The sequence below is a fragment of the Equus caballus genome, chromosome 31 (assembly GCF_041296265.1).
Source record: "Equus caballus isolate H_3958 breed thoroughbred chromosome 31, TB-T2T, whole genome shotgun sequence".
NCBI lineage: Eukaryota > Metazoa > Chordata > Mammalia > Perissodactyla > Equidae > Equus > Equus caballus.
This window is the reverse complement of record NC_091714.1, coordinates 4,780,013-4,795,559: the sequence shown is the minus strand read 5'-3', so window position 1 is coordinate 4,795,559 and position 15,547 is coordinate 4,780,013. Positions and strand designations below refer to the sequence as shown.

At 37.1% G+C, this 15,547-nt stretch overlaps 1 long non-coding RNA gene across 2 annotated transcripts; it reads right to left on the bottom strand.

Moving 5' to 3' along the window:
* Positions 1-613: 613 nt before the first annotated feature.
* LOC138921652 (uncharacterized) lies at positions 614-6,837 on the bottom strand. Of its 2 annotated transcripts, XR_011434395.1 has the most exons (4): positions 6,268-6,837; positions 5,529-5,620; positions 3,275-3,360; positions 614-1,187 (listed from the first exon to the last, which is right to left on the bottom strand). It is a non-coding gene; the product is annotated as an uncharacterized lncRNA (long non-coding RNA). The 2 variants fall into 2 exon arrangements; XR_011434394.1 differs by having other exon boundaries at positions 5,529-6,837.
* Between the last annotated feature and the right edge of the window lie 8,710 nt (positions 6,838-15,547).

Sequence of the window (15,547 nt, the reverse complement as noted above, 5' to 3'; positions counted from 1 at the left end):
GGTAAAAATGAGAGTATAGGTTTTCCTGGGCTGAGTGGACTGCAGGTTTTCGGAGGATGAAAGATATATAGGAGAGACTCATGAACAGCTTCTGTGAGGATTCAGAGAGATTCAGGTGAATAAAGATGATTTTAGGTCATTTTGTGTGAGTCATGATTTGCGGTTTTGTTTTGCACTTCTCTGCAGAGCAACAGTAAACGTTGAAGTTGCTATTTGATTCTTTTATTGTGTATCTGACTGGTTCTCTTTTGAACATGATACTGTTTCAAGACAGGTTACAAGCTAGCCCAGTTTTATTCGCATTACAGGAGGATCATCTAAGATTCAGAGTACAGGTTATGTTTGCTCTAAATTTGCAGTGTTCTTCAGAGTTCTCATTTTCTCTTTTGTCTTCATCCATCTTTTAATGAGAGCTGGGGAGACTCTGTTTCAGGATTTGCTGCTTTCCAAATAGCATTTTAAAACACAACATTCACTTGTTCTACTCTAACCTAGATTTTTCTTACTGTTTAAACCATAATCACAAAAATCACAGCTCAAAGTCCTTTTGCAAACATTGTTTATTAATTTTCTATTTACAGAACAAAAATATCAAAGCTATTTTAGACACAGATTTTGATCATTGTTTTCTCAAAGCAACTAAAATAAATCTCACCAAGGTCTGACTGGTTCTATTTCACAGATATCCCCTCCATAAATCACTGAGATTTATAATATTTACTCAAATTCATCATTTGACCTTTTTGCTATTTATAGCATGATAACAAAAATGACTCCCCAAGCAGAAGCATATTTTCATTAAATGCTGTATCCTATTATAGTATTTGATTTTTAAAATCAGTGAACTCTCACTTCAACAAGTGGTTAACGCTTGAAAATAGCAGAAATGACCTTTTCTTCCCCCCATTAATCTCCATGAGAAGGACAAATAAGTATTTTATCATAAACCAATCACAGGATATAACCACTATCTAAAAAATACTAACAATTAGACAATAATTCAGAAGTTTTGATTTTAAGTATCCTGTGCAGAACAGATTAAGAGAATATTGCCCATGTATTCCAGGAGAAAACCAATTAAGCCAGCCATATAATGAGCGATGATGTTCTCTCACATCTGCCAGCGAAACCAATCAACTTAATCTATTGTAGACTGCATGCTTCCCTTCAGCATTCTATGTGTGTACCTTAAAAAAACAAATCCGGTGCACATTACAGACACTTGCCGATATATTTGTGAAGCAACAGTTCCCAGAATCAAAACCCTTTCTAAATCAAAATGCTGATGGCCAACCCTTTAGATCTTGGGTCAAGTGGGAAGGGAAAACATTTTTAATATTCTGTAAGCTACATTTTCTGGATATTTATCCTCATCTTTCATCCCTCAAGTTATCTTTCAGTCAATTTGAGGAAATGTTATAACTTTGCAAGTGATAAGTTGAGTTTGGTTCATATTTATTAAGTTCTTTATGTCTCAAATATGAAGATTTCTTTCTGAAAATTAAGAATGAAAGCATCAGTGGGTCATCAACAGCTCTTCACATAACTCAATTACTTATAATATTTGTACAATCTTGAGGTTACTTTAATTTAAATATTTGACATTCTTGGAAGAAATTGCCATCTCTGAGTGTTTTTTTGTAACTTTGGAGTGAGGTATGAGAACTGTATTAATAACCCAAATCACGATTCACAAGGAAGAGTCATTATTCTTTCTTTAGGAAACAAAAATATATAAATCAGGGATATTTATAATTACTGTTTTAGTTTCCTAGGTCCAGATGGAGAAACGAGAAATGAAGTATATAGCATTCAGCCTAAAAGAGTTTTACCTATTAATACTTTTGTTCCCCAGGGCTCCCCAGGACCGGAAGTGAATAAGTAGCTTTCCAACAACCCAAATAAGGCAAATAAGGGCAAACTAAAATTAACAATTATTTATTTATACTTTCAACAAGTATTTATTGAGAGCCTTCTGTATTCTCAGCACAGTTCTAAAATAACACATAAGCTCACAATGTAATGAATAGGTTTCTATAGCAACTCTTCTGTTTGCTATAGGGTTTTGTTTTAGACCATTAGTCTAAGACTCAGTTTACTGTACCAAATAACACAAACCTAATAGAGTTTTCACAGAAAGTGTGTGTGTGTGTGTGTGTGTGTGTGTGTGTCTGGGTAAAATATAAAGCCCAAAACATATGCTTTGGTGTGAATATATAGTCAATTTTGGTAAAGATATGTGCGCATTTTGGGTGTGATTCAATTACAAATTTTAATTTATATTAGTACTTTGTAATCACCTGATGTGTTATATCAAATTAGATTTAACAGCATTGTTCTTTTCTCTACATATTTTACATTCTTACCTGATGGAAATATTCCTTTAACAGATATTATTATTAATTCATTTATTATGATTATATTTGTATTTAAGCATATTCAATTTACATGTTTCTCTTTTTAGACATTCTGTCTGTCTCTTACATATGTATCCACACGTCTAACTTTACCCCCAAACATTAATTAGCATTTCAATTTTCTAATATATTTATTAATATTTGTATTTCGGTATTTTTTACACACCCACTCATTCTGTTACTACTCAAATATACAAAGCATAACATATATGCCCCATAAGGACACCGCTTCTGGCTACCATGGTAATTCTATGCAACGTAAATAAAGCAATAAATTCAAGTCCAAATGAATGAACTGATAGTGTTGTGGGATTATTTTTCAGTGAACTGGGGAGTATTCCAATAGCTGCCAATCAAATAAAAGTTGAAAGCTTTAAAAGTGTGGAATATTGTGAGTAGCTACATTTATAACTTTGATTGAGAAGAATATCCAACATTAAATAGTGTCTGATAGTATACAAGACTCCTCCGTGAAGAGAACCTCATTCTTTTCCCAAACACTTGCACAAAATAAATTCATGAAAAAATGTTGACAAAATCTTTATTCTAAATATTACTATTACTATTCTTACAAGTCACATTTCACTGTCTAAATTGTCCTAGGAAGGCACTTCATATGCAATACCTAACCCATTACTGAAAAAGGCAAATTGAGACGTACTAGAGTTGGACAGAGTTCAAAGATCAATGGAATATTTAATAACTTTTTAATTTATAAATAACAAAGTACATTGCAGAAAACTTCGGAAGACTTTTCCACATAGGAGTGTATTTTAATATATCCTCGTATCATAGTCTTCTATAACATTTTCAGTAGTGTCTTAATATTTCAAAAAATATAATGATTGGAGGCATACCTTGTTTTCATTTTTTCACTGTTTCAAATAATGCTGTAGTAGGCATTGCTGGGATAGGCATCTTCGCACACATCATTTATATTTTCCTGAGGAAATATTTTTGAAAGAGTAATTGCAGGGCCAGATTTTTTTGGTGCATCACCACACTCTATATGCTATTTTACACATCACTGTTTTCAAGCATCATTCCCTGCCAACATAGTAATTATCTCATTGTTTATAGATGACACATCCTTGATTATCCCTGTGACGGAGAATCTTTCTGTCTTCATTGGCTAGCTATAGTTCTTTTTCTATGAACTACCTGTTCAAGTTTTCTTGTGGCTTTATTTACTAATTAATTTGCAGGCAACCTTTATAAATAAATACTACCAACTCTTTTTCAAATATACTGTACAGATATTTTCCAATAAACAATACTGTGACCACTTGTTACATTTTCAAAATATGAAGTGATCAGTATGTGAAATTATCTTGCCTATATTTGAGATTTTATTTAGCTAAAATCTTCCTGAAACATCATCTAAATTTTGAGAATTTAGAACAACCCTGTACTACATATATTGATTATATTTATTATAGCTATGGTGTTGCCTAATTTATGTCCTTTTAATATGTTTTGTTTTCAACACTGAAACCTGTTATAATAATGAATATCTATTACTTAATTTTATAATACAATTACCTAGAGATAGTATTTTATGCTGTAAGAAATGTCTACATATGTCAATTGTATCAATTGTGTTACATGTTTCATTGTCGCCATGTCATTAGCAACATAATTAATGAATAAAGCTCCATTATATAATTCTAATGGGCAGGAAAATTGATTTACAATGGTCTACTTCATAATCGCTTTTATTCTTGCTCTGTGTAGGGTGGGACTGTGTAAAATGTGATACTTGGTAGTTCCAGGAGCAACAGCATCAGTGGTGAATAGAATGAAAAGAGAGGGGGCACTGCAGACAATATTTCTTCAGGAGGAAACGAAGAAAATGGAGAAAAGCTGTCCAGAGTGGTAGAAGAAAAGCTAAGTAGGTCATGGGATAAGACAGTCAACGGTGGCGTGTGTCACAGAGATCAGATGAAGTGGAGAATAAAGAGAATGATTGGAATTGGCAACAAAGAGGTTCATAAGGGGAATGGGAGGGTTCAGTGATAGGAAGAAGCTAAAGATACACGAGACGTCATGCTTCTCAGAGCAGCATCCCAAAGAAGAGGTGATATAGGATCAGGGTGATGTTGGGAGAGGATAGGTTATTTTTGACATTGGGCATGGAGAGGGGGGCAGTTGTGGATGGACATGGTTGAGTTATATTTCTAAGGCCCTGAGAAGTTGAAGGAGTTCAGATGGCGTGGCCCTAACTTTTTCAGTGCGGTAATTTAGCTGTGCGTAGGAGCTTGAGAAGAATGTTGCAAGCTTGCTGGCTGTTGAACAGAAGGAAGAGACCCTGGATCAAATGAAATAAAAGGATTGATGCGTGCACAGAAAGCCGTGAGCCGTGAACTGATTTCCTTGATTGTGGGATTTTCTTTAGCATCACTGCCTGCCTGGATATGGGAATGAAGACTATACACAGCAACACAGATGCTAAGCTAGAGTTTTGTGTGGTAGTTATCCCATAAATATAAGGAAATGAAGATTTAAGTGAAATGATCATTCAGATGACCAAGCATAGTGTCTGGTGTAGATAGGACCTGAGAAGATTGAGGAAACTGATGGCCTGGGAGGAAGTGAAGGCAGTCAAGGGAGCAGCGGTCTGATGAAGTTTGTGGGGAGTGAGGACTTGGGACAGCTGTGGGGTTAAATGCTCTGATTCAGATGCCAAGGCTCTGGGGTTTTGAGGACAAGTTCAGGGCCTAAGGCAGGGGTGTAAGAGGAGTAGACTTGGAGGATATCACAGGCTGGTACCGTATAGACAAAATTCAACCCACAACTGCCATTAAGGGGGATGACTCCAGGCTGAGGTTTGTACTAACGTTTCACAAAGACCTCAGGTGTCTCCTGTCCGTCAGTTATTGGCTGGCTTTATCTCACATATCCTCAGTGTTTTTCTCAATGTCTTCATGTTTATTTCCATGTTCACAAATGTCTATTTGCATAAAGTATTCAAGAACCTTAATGTTAGGACAACAACAGAAAAGTTTACAAAATACTAAATCAATATCTTAGTCTGTTTGGGCTAACAATACCATAGCAACAATACCATAGACTGAGTGGCCTATAAACAACTGTGAGGAATTTCTTTCTCACCGTTCTGGAGGCTGGGAGCCCAAGATGGAGGTGTGTGCAGATTTGGTGTCTGATAAGCGTCAACTCCTGGTTCACAGGCAGCTGTCTTCTCCCTGTGTCCTCACATGGGGGTAGGAGTAAGGGTTCACTTTGGGATCTCTTTTTTTTTTTTTTTTTGAGAAAGACTGCCAATCCTTCTCTTTTTGCTGAGGAAGACTGACCCTGAGCTCACATCTGTGCCCAGCTTCCTCTACTTTATATGTGGGACTCCTGCCACAGCAAGGCTTGATGAGTGGTACCACGTCCGCACCCGGGATCTGAACCAGGGAACCCCAGGCAGATCGTGCGCACTTAACTGCTGCGCCACTGGTCCAGCCCCTCTGGGATCTCTTTAATAGGGCGCTAATCCCACTTGCAAGGATTCCACTCTCCTGAACTAATCATCTCCCAGGGGCCCCACCTCCTAACACCACCACATTAGGGGTTATATTTTAACAGATGAATTTTGGGAGAACACAGACATTCAGTCCATAACATTTAAGGACATTGAAAGAAAAACAATTTAAAGGAAGTTACAAATTACATAAGGTAAAACAGTGCATGGAATATGAAATCTTAACCAACTTCAATCTAAGGGTATAATTCAAAGTTTTCTCTGGGCAGTGGTCAGGCTTCTTAGCCAATCTTGGTCAAATCATCAAAACATTGAAAACTTTGAGCCTGGACACAGAAACCAGGACCTGGGTCCTAGGAATCTCACCGTAGGACATTCATGATAAGCATCCAGTACCACCACGACCATTTTAGCATACGCGTTCCATTACTGCCCATCCAAATGGAAGTTAATATTTCAGTACTCTTGTCAAGTATTCAAAGGAAACAGTGAGAAATTACAAATTGTTACATTCTTAAGTCATTAGCCCATCTTTTAAAAGTACATAAGGCCACTTCTTTTCCCTCCAGCTGCTCAGTCACTTCCTTGACAGGAACGCAGTGTCACTTTCCTTTAGCGCGAACTCTGCATGAAAGCTGAAAATGAACTGGAATCTGGAAAATGTTATTTTGTTAAGATCCATACATTGGAGAGCACTCAGGCAGTGTCTGATTGAACTGGTAATGCACCTTCTCACCACGTGAAGCAACAGCCTCATCATCCTCCTCCATCGAGTCACCTCTGAGGTTTATTCCATTTGATGGAGACAGCCCTCAGCTTCTCAGTGCTCAGAAACTGAAGTCCCCTTGTACAGCATCCTCTCTCACTTACGAGTTGAAAGCAAACTGTCAGCACTAGGAAATGTGGTAACAGAAAACAATCAAGGGCCTCGCACTCGATGCTTCTGGACTCCTCTGAATATTCTTGTTTTATTTTTTTCTCTCTACCATTCCTTTCTTTTAACGGGAATTCTTCCTCTAAACTACTTTCTGTCAGAGCTACTTAGCTTTTACTTTGTTTTACGGAAATGTGGATTGGTGAACAGGCTCTTTTCAATTTGCTCTATGTGTTTCTTTCTCTTTGCCAACATTAGAATTTGACAGAAATTTGGGAACTGGCTTGCAGCTGGCAGGACAGAGCAATGCACGCCATATTTCTTTGTTATTTGTGCTTAATATATTGTTGGCAGACTAGTCTGTTTTAGCTTCTTGGCAGTATTTGGTCTCTCTTCCCTTGGCACTATTCCCTTGTTTTTGGACACTTAGGGAAATTTATGTAGAGAGCTTTTAAATGGTCCATTTTTAGACCAGTGGATGTAAAAATCACCAGCTGACCCTGTCCTGTCAAGCAGCCAAGAAGTGCCATCTTTATTGTAATCAATAGTCACTGAAGTGCAAATAGATTTTGAATCTGAGAAACACAACGTGTATTTGCAATTTTCATAACATATCAGTAAACACCTTCAGAACACACTTCTGCGAGTGTGCAGAATCTCACTGTGAAATTGGTGAGGAGAGGCTCTGATGAAGCAAAATGCATTTAATGAAATGCAAAATGCATTGAAATGTGCAAGATCATAGGGACCCGTAGCTATGACTGTGAACTCTATTTGTTTAAATCAGCTTTAGCCGTGAAAAAGAAACCAGAAGAGGCTGCTCTCTAACAATCTGAGCATGTCTCGTAACTGGGTAGCCAGTTGCTTTACTGGGAATGCTTTGTGCTGACAGCACATTTCAGTTTGCACAGAGTACAAACTGGGATGTGCGCTGAGTGAATTTAACTTAGCTAATATTGTTTTGATGCATAAAAAAAGATTTCACCCTGGACACTGGTGTCTGCTCAATAGTTTGTCTGGCCTACATCTCATTTGATTAACAGAAATTTGAGAAAAAATAAACAATTGTGAAAAAACCCATTAAAATGGGAGTCAACCACCAGTATATTTTATGGCAGGCCCACCTCACCAAATTACATTGGTCAGGAACCTGTACTTACACCATTCTCCTGCAGTCACTAAAAACACTGACACTCTCAAGTACATGGCTGTGTACTGTCCACAGAATCTATACTAGCTTTAAAATATGCATTAGTAAGCTTTGGAAGAAATATAACACACTGTTAAGAATATTTATCTCTGAGTTGTGGGATTGTTTTCCTTTTTTATTCTTTTGCATGTAATCCTTTATAATTTGACAAACAATATGTAATTTTAAGAAAGTAGCGAAATATTTATATCATTTTCCAACTGCAAGTGGAATAAACAATCACAAAAATTAGAAGCAATTCTGTGTGCAGGCATTTTCCTAACACTTAAGTAACTTTGGAATCAAATCCTAAAGTTCTGTGACTGAAGGTATACTTAGAAAGTATCTCATTGTGCTTATCCCAAACTCTGCTGCTGTATGTCAATAGACAGGCTTTACACCAAAGTTTGGTAAACTATGGCCTGCAGGCCGAGTTTGACCTGTCACCTCTTTTTTTCTGGCCCGTGATGGAAAAATGCCTTTTACATTTTCAAATGGTTATATAAGCATCTACACAATAGCCTCTTTTTGGCCAGCAAAACTTAAAACATTTATTACCAGGTCCTTTAAGAAAAAATTCACTGGCCCCTGATTGAAACATGAAGTGGTCCAGATTCAAATAAATGAGGGAAACAGTAGGTTAAAATTGAAAAGGTTTGTATCATGCAGCCCTTGTCAACACTTTAATGTGCTATAATTAATGTAACTATAGCTAAACTGTAACTTTAACTATAAATACGCAGCCTGCCCATGCTACTTGACCATGGGAACATTGTTTTCTTGCATAAATTTTGATGCATTCCAGGTCATGATTCCACAGAGAACTATTTGCTATATACGGTGCAGTGCATATGTCATTCAACTAGGTAACGTCTTCTCTGTATCTCAGTGGGAATCCATAGGGAGTATTTGCCTGCATGCAGCTCTCAGTGGAAAATTAGTTCGTGCAAAATATTGCCTCTGTCTACCAGTAATTTACAATCATTTTGAGGAATATAAGAGAATTGTTGTTTGTGTAAATGTAGAATGGCATCCTCTCAAAGACCTAGCTAACAGTGGGACAGGTGGAGAATTAAGTGTAGATTCGTTACTTACTTCCCAGCACAGTCTGCGGGATGAGGGAGAAAGAGGAGGAGAAGCCGTGCCCTTCTTTACAGGGAAAGCAAATCAGACATCTTGTTTTTAAGAACTGCTTGTCCTTTCCCACAGAATTGGTAAACAGACTTTTGTAATGTGTTAAATGTGTTGCTAAGAACCATAAAACTCTTTTTGTGTCTTTTGAGTGTCAGGGCTTTAAAAGGGATGGAGAATGCAGAAGACCTGAAAAGAAAGAGACAGGGAGCGAGAGTGGGAAGTGGGTACTGAAGCCCAGTACTTGGGCTTGAGGGTGCTCCAGGCTCTTTGAGTTCAGGGCCAGCAGCCAGACCCTCGGCCAACAGGGAGCAGCATGGGAGTGCTCAGGGCCTGGCAGATGAAGCCCCACACCAGCATCCTGGCCAAGAGAAGGCTCCCCTTGCCCTGGGTATGGGACTAGCGCTTGGCTTATTCTTTAGAACTCATTTAATCAATTGTGTTTAACACACAAATGGAATCAATATCATGCACAGACTTAAGCCTGGAAGGGAATGGGAATACAGTATGAACCCAGGAAATTTTTCAGATTTCAAAGAATTGAATCCGATGAAGCAGATTTTATTATATCCATTTACGAGAAATAAAAGTGATATTTTAAAAGATGTATTGCTTTGATCTAGAACATAAGCAAATCCTCAGACTCAAAATATTCAATGTTTAGCCTACTTAACTCCTTACAACCATCCAAGGGAATCAGAGTCCTACCTGGAGGCAGCCCACAGATTCCTGGTCTCCTTTGTTCAGGAATCCAAAAGGGCTTGGATTTACAGAGAACAATCCTAGTTCCCAAGCATTAATAATATAAATCAAGTGGGACATAAAATTGGTTAGAGATTAAGATAATGCAAAGCGTCAGATGTCCAGATCAGACTCATAAGAATTGAAATCTTAAGCAGTATCAGATTTGCCTGTAAACCACAGGATAGAGATAACCCTTGAGACACAGTGAAGCACCAAGTCTTCCAACAGCTTCTAGGTCATTCCTTGATGCATCAGGATGCTCTTTGACCCAGATTAAACACACGAGATCTCTAAATTATGTTACATAAGATATCACCTACACAAAGGGAGCTATTTTGGTCATAAAACATCTCCATTTTATATTCTCATAAATATATACTGTCATTGATATTTTAAGCAGGCCATGCCTCACCAATCCATAAATTCCATAATCCACAAATCCCATAAATCCATAAAATTGGTTTACTATAAGAAACATAAGTAGGCCAGAGATAACCTGCTGAAAGCATTCTGCAGATACAGACTCATTATCTTTCATTGGTAAGTGCTATCAGCTATTCAGATTAGCACACTTAAAGGAGATTTTCAGTAGTTTTTTCCCTCCTTTTTTTCTCTCGCAATGGTTGTTACCATGATACAAAGCACAGGTTATAAACTGGCTTCTAACCCTTCCTTTCCCATTTTCCATTTCCAAATATAATTTCATAGGCACTTTATTATGCTAGATTTTGAAATAAAAGAACTCAGCCAGTAATTAGCAAATGGAAGTGAATCCTGATGGGAGATAGTAGCATGGGAAATCAGTTTCGAAATCAGAAAAAGATGTGTGCTTGAACTCTGACTACATGTACACTAAGTGATATGAAAGTTCCACTATCTGTATAATGGGGATGGCAATAGACTGGCCTCATAGATTTACTTAAGGACTAAGTAAGATAATATATCCACGGTGTTTAGCACAGTGTCAGGCTCTTAGCGAAACCAGACTAAAAGCTAACTATGATTTGTTATGGTGTTGAAGGCTATGGAGCATGGTTATTGGTGAACTTGAGACATGAAAGGATGCAGAAAAGCAGCAAAAAGAGTAGGCAACGACTGTTCACCAATGCCCAGTTCTTCTCTACACCTGGGTGTGTGGGATGCTTAGGTGCCTGTGACCTGCCCTGGCAGATGAGAAGTGAGGCGAGTCACTCCCAGGGGGATGCACCTACCAGCCAGTCCTCCTCTCCAGATGGCCCTTCCCATGGGACGGTGATCACAGAAGTTCTTATTACTTTGGAGGTGCCTATCTGTAAGTCCTGACTGAAGCATTCTAGAATACCCAGGTAAATGTGGGGCAGCTGTCCTAGAGATTTACACAGAACCAGAGAGTGCTATCTTTATGACAGAACACCCTCTTTTCGTGGTTAATTCACTGAGATTGTTATTACAGAATAACATAGACTCTTTGTATTTAGGACTTGTACCTAGATAAAATTCAGACTCCTTATAATTAAGGTAAGATTGTTTCAATTTATGTGCCCGTTTTATTGTCATTTACGTTTCATTCTTCCCAAAGCACAAGCCAGCATTTAATGGATTGAAGAAAATGGATACACATGCATTCAGTAAAAAGCACAATTTCTTCTTGCATTTTGCAACTTTTATAAAAAAGGTGTAAATGCTGAATTGTACTTAATGTATCAAGTAGTTAGTTGATTTTGCAGACTAATTTTCTGCCACAGTATGCCGCTTGCACTGAGTAAACTTCTCAGAATGCATATTGGCAAATGCCTGATTCTTTCTAGTCCTGATGAATAGAATACATTGTCATAACAAATTGCTATCTTCTAGAACAGATTTTGCAAGAAAAAAAGCCAATAGAGAATGTCAATGATTCTTGGGCTTTTCAGCTTACGATAAGTGGAGATCAATACCATTTATTTAAATGGCCATGTATTGCACCTGCTATAATTCTTTCCATATTCATCTCAACTTGGCATTTCCCTACAAATTTTTCTACAAGAAAAGCAGCAACAACAATGTAGGCTTTTTTTGTGGCTCTCTGTCCTATGAATCTATATTCATGGTATTTCTATAAGAAGGGCTCAATAGCCAGTGATACAAATTAAAATTTGAATGAAACAGATAGTAATTTCTTGTTAACGAATTGCATTTTGTTATATTCTGGATAAGAAACTTTTTTAGAATATTTATTATAGTACGTAAATTGTCTTAAGTCATTTCAACATCCTACCAGGAATATAACATACATATTTCTCTCTAGTTCAGTTGAACAGTATAATTAACTGGAAAAGTTTGTAGCGTTATTTATAGGAAATGTTAGCTGATTTTATGTATCTTTTAAATATATTTTATCAATCCTAAAACAAAAATATATATTAAATCTCCTTTCAATACTTTCTTATTTATGGTTCTTATTAGGCTCACAATTTAGTGGCCGTGGCTCTGTAACCACTACTGTCTCAAAGGTGTCTTGGCACTTTTTCTTGAAAAAACCTCAACTGCTTCTCTGAGTGCAATTACCTACCCAATCTTTTATAATTACTGCTGCAATTTCCCCATGTTTCACAGTTTTACCATAACGTGAAGTTATGTTTTGTTGACTTCTAAAAAGCTCTTCTATTGCTTTTTCTTTCATTATCTTCCCACTTCTGATCAAGAAAAACAAAAGATTTATCTTTTTTGTGTGCATTTTGAAGAATCACCAGAATTTAAAGGATTCCCTAAAGCGTATGTGCTGAGGGTTAACCCTCATTGTTCTGGATTTTTCACAAAGCTATTTTAACCTCAGTTTCAAGATGACATAGTGTCCAAAAGGGCTAGGCAAGGGGCTCTGAAGCACAACAGTTAGAGAAAGAACTCTATTGAGAACACAATGACTGGAGCAGGTCACTCCTGTTCTGAACAAGGAGCTGCCGTGCAACCTAACGGAAAATGAGGCGGGGGTTAACTCATCAGGGGCCACGCAGAGAGAACAAATATGTACTACAGGCTTTCATCTCCTTAGATAACCATTGGAAAACAATGTCGTGGCCCAGGGAAAAGACTGGAAAACAACCTAAAGAGATGGCTATTGTTAGAGTAAAGTCTCTCCTCCATCATGTGACAATTACAGATTGCATCAACTCCCAACAAGCCAAGAGTGAGCTGAACAGGGCAAGGGGGAGTTTTCTATGCCCCAGAGATTGAAGGTAGAGAGCCACAAAGCTCCTCTGAATCCTCATCAGGCAACTGACCGTCTCTCAGCTCCTAAACCTTAGTTACAGGAAGGATGGGAGAGGCTGGAAAACCTTCCAGCTCCAGCAAAACAAGCAAGCAAACAACACAACCATTTAGAATAGGCTGAGTAGCCAAATATCCAGAGAGGGAGACCTGGTAGGTAGAAAAACGGGATCCTGGTCTGCCAGAGGACACAGATAAGCCCACAAAAATATTAGCGAGAGAGAGATAACTTACGAGTTTGAAATGTAACACTCAGGCACACCCAAGTCTTTCTGGGGGTGAAAAAAAGAACAAGATTTTCTTACTGTAAAATGCAATAGGTGTACTGAAGAAAAAGTAGGGTCCCTACTGAGATTGTGGTCTGCAAAACTAAGTGCAAGGAATTTCAAAATGTAGTGCAAAAGTGTAAGAAAATAGACATTCTGAGGGAAATACCAGAAAATTGCAGGGTAGATTAGGAAAACGAAAATGTTTATAACAGGAGCTTCAGAAGGAGAATAGAGACAGATTGACAACTTTTTCTCAATGGTAATTAATTGATTCTCAATGATAACTAATTAAGTCACTGATGACAAGAAGGGCAGATGTTATAGGAAAAATGACCTGAGCCTGCGAGTTGGAAGGGCTCACCAAGCTCCGGAAAGGATTGAGAAAAAGAGCTACAGATCAAATCAAGGCATGGTAAGATTGTGTAATTTTAAAGATACAGGGAAAATCTTAAAAATTTTTTCCACTGAAAGTCTACTTTCCTACAATATAAAAAAATCAGAGTTTTGCTTTGCAACACTAGAAGTAAAGAGAAAAGGCATGCATAAATGATCACATATAAACTATCAGCACAAAAGGGAAAAAAATAACTTAAGGGTATGTAAAAATTGAGCATATTGCTCACAGAAAACTGCTTGAGAGAAGGCTCCATCAAAAAACAAAAATAAAAACAAAATAATAAAGCAGAAGAGACAAGGGTCTGTGAAAGCAGAAGAGGAAACATTGAGACAAATGGCAGGAGTGTGCACATATCCTGAGAAGATTTAATTGAAAAGAATGCATTCTGCAATTGTTGGATAAACTGTCACAGAAATGACAGTTGGGTTGTGGTGGTTCTTCAGATCTACTATATTCTGATTTATTTTTCTCTAATTGTCTAATAAGTTATGAAGAAATGTGTGTTAGTATCAACAACTATGTTTGTTAATATCTTCAACTATGCTTTGTCTATTTCTTCCTAAAATTATATATATAACTATATGTATATACAATTTTTATAGTAGAAACTGACAGAATATGTAATGTTTTATATATATTGTTATATATATGTACAAATAGGTACATATATATATAAATTGTCTTACTTCTTGATATATTGGCCTATTTATCATTGTGAACTTTCTCTCTCTTTTTTCTTTAGGAATACTCCTGTCTTGAGGTTTGTTTTGTCTTTTATTAATATCGTCTCTCCTCCTTTCTGATGCTGTTTGTTTTCAAGGCATATTATTTCTAATATTACATTTTCAACCTATTTATGTTTGTGTGTTTCAAGTGTTTCTCTTGTAGATGGAATAGAATTGGCTCTTTTCAAATCTAGTCGGATAATCTCTGTCTTGACTGGATTCAGCGGATTTATATTTAACATCATTACTGACATGGTTGTATTTATGTCTGCTATTTTACTATTCAGTTACTATTTTTCTCTTCTGTTTAATTTTTGTCCCTCCTTTCCTTCATTTTTTTTGTAAATAAATACTTTTGAGTCCATTTTATTCACTCTATTGACTTTTTCCCTGTATTTCTTTAAATTATTTTTAGTAGTTTCCCTAGAGATTACAATATGCATCTTTAATTTATCAAAGTAGACTTAGAATCATTATTCAATTACTTCAGGTAACACATAGGAAACTTCTGACATATATAGTCACATTTAACACTTCCATCTTTGCACTTATTGCCAAATTTACTACATCTATATACATTATAAACTGAACAAAAAAGTGTTACTATTTTTGCTTTAAACAGTCAAAAATCTTTTAATGAGAAGATGATACACTACTGATTTCACTCAGATAGGGTTCGATTTTGCTTAGCAAAGAAGACTCATGGGACCCCAAACGACAACGTCTATGAATCAAGTTTACTTCAGGAAAAGGATACAATATAGCAACTGTATTAAATAAGGATGCCCATAGGCTCCTCACTGTAAGGGTCCTACAGAGACCAGCGTGGGCCCCAATAGTCCTCTCTCTTCAGGGACTCTCATCTCAACGGGATGTGCTTTGTTTTTCAAATTCAGCAACACTAACGTGCATGGAATACCTCAAAATATGTTCCCTTCCCGGGTGTCTTATATCCCGTTCATCAAACAAGCATAGTGTTGCTGTATGACCAGCTCCCATGGCAGAGCCCTCTGGGCTTCTTATCTGGACCAGCACAAATCATCAATCCTATTGCACAAACCACCCCAAACTCCCCTGTACCCATGATCACAA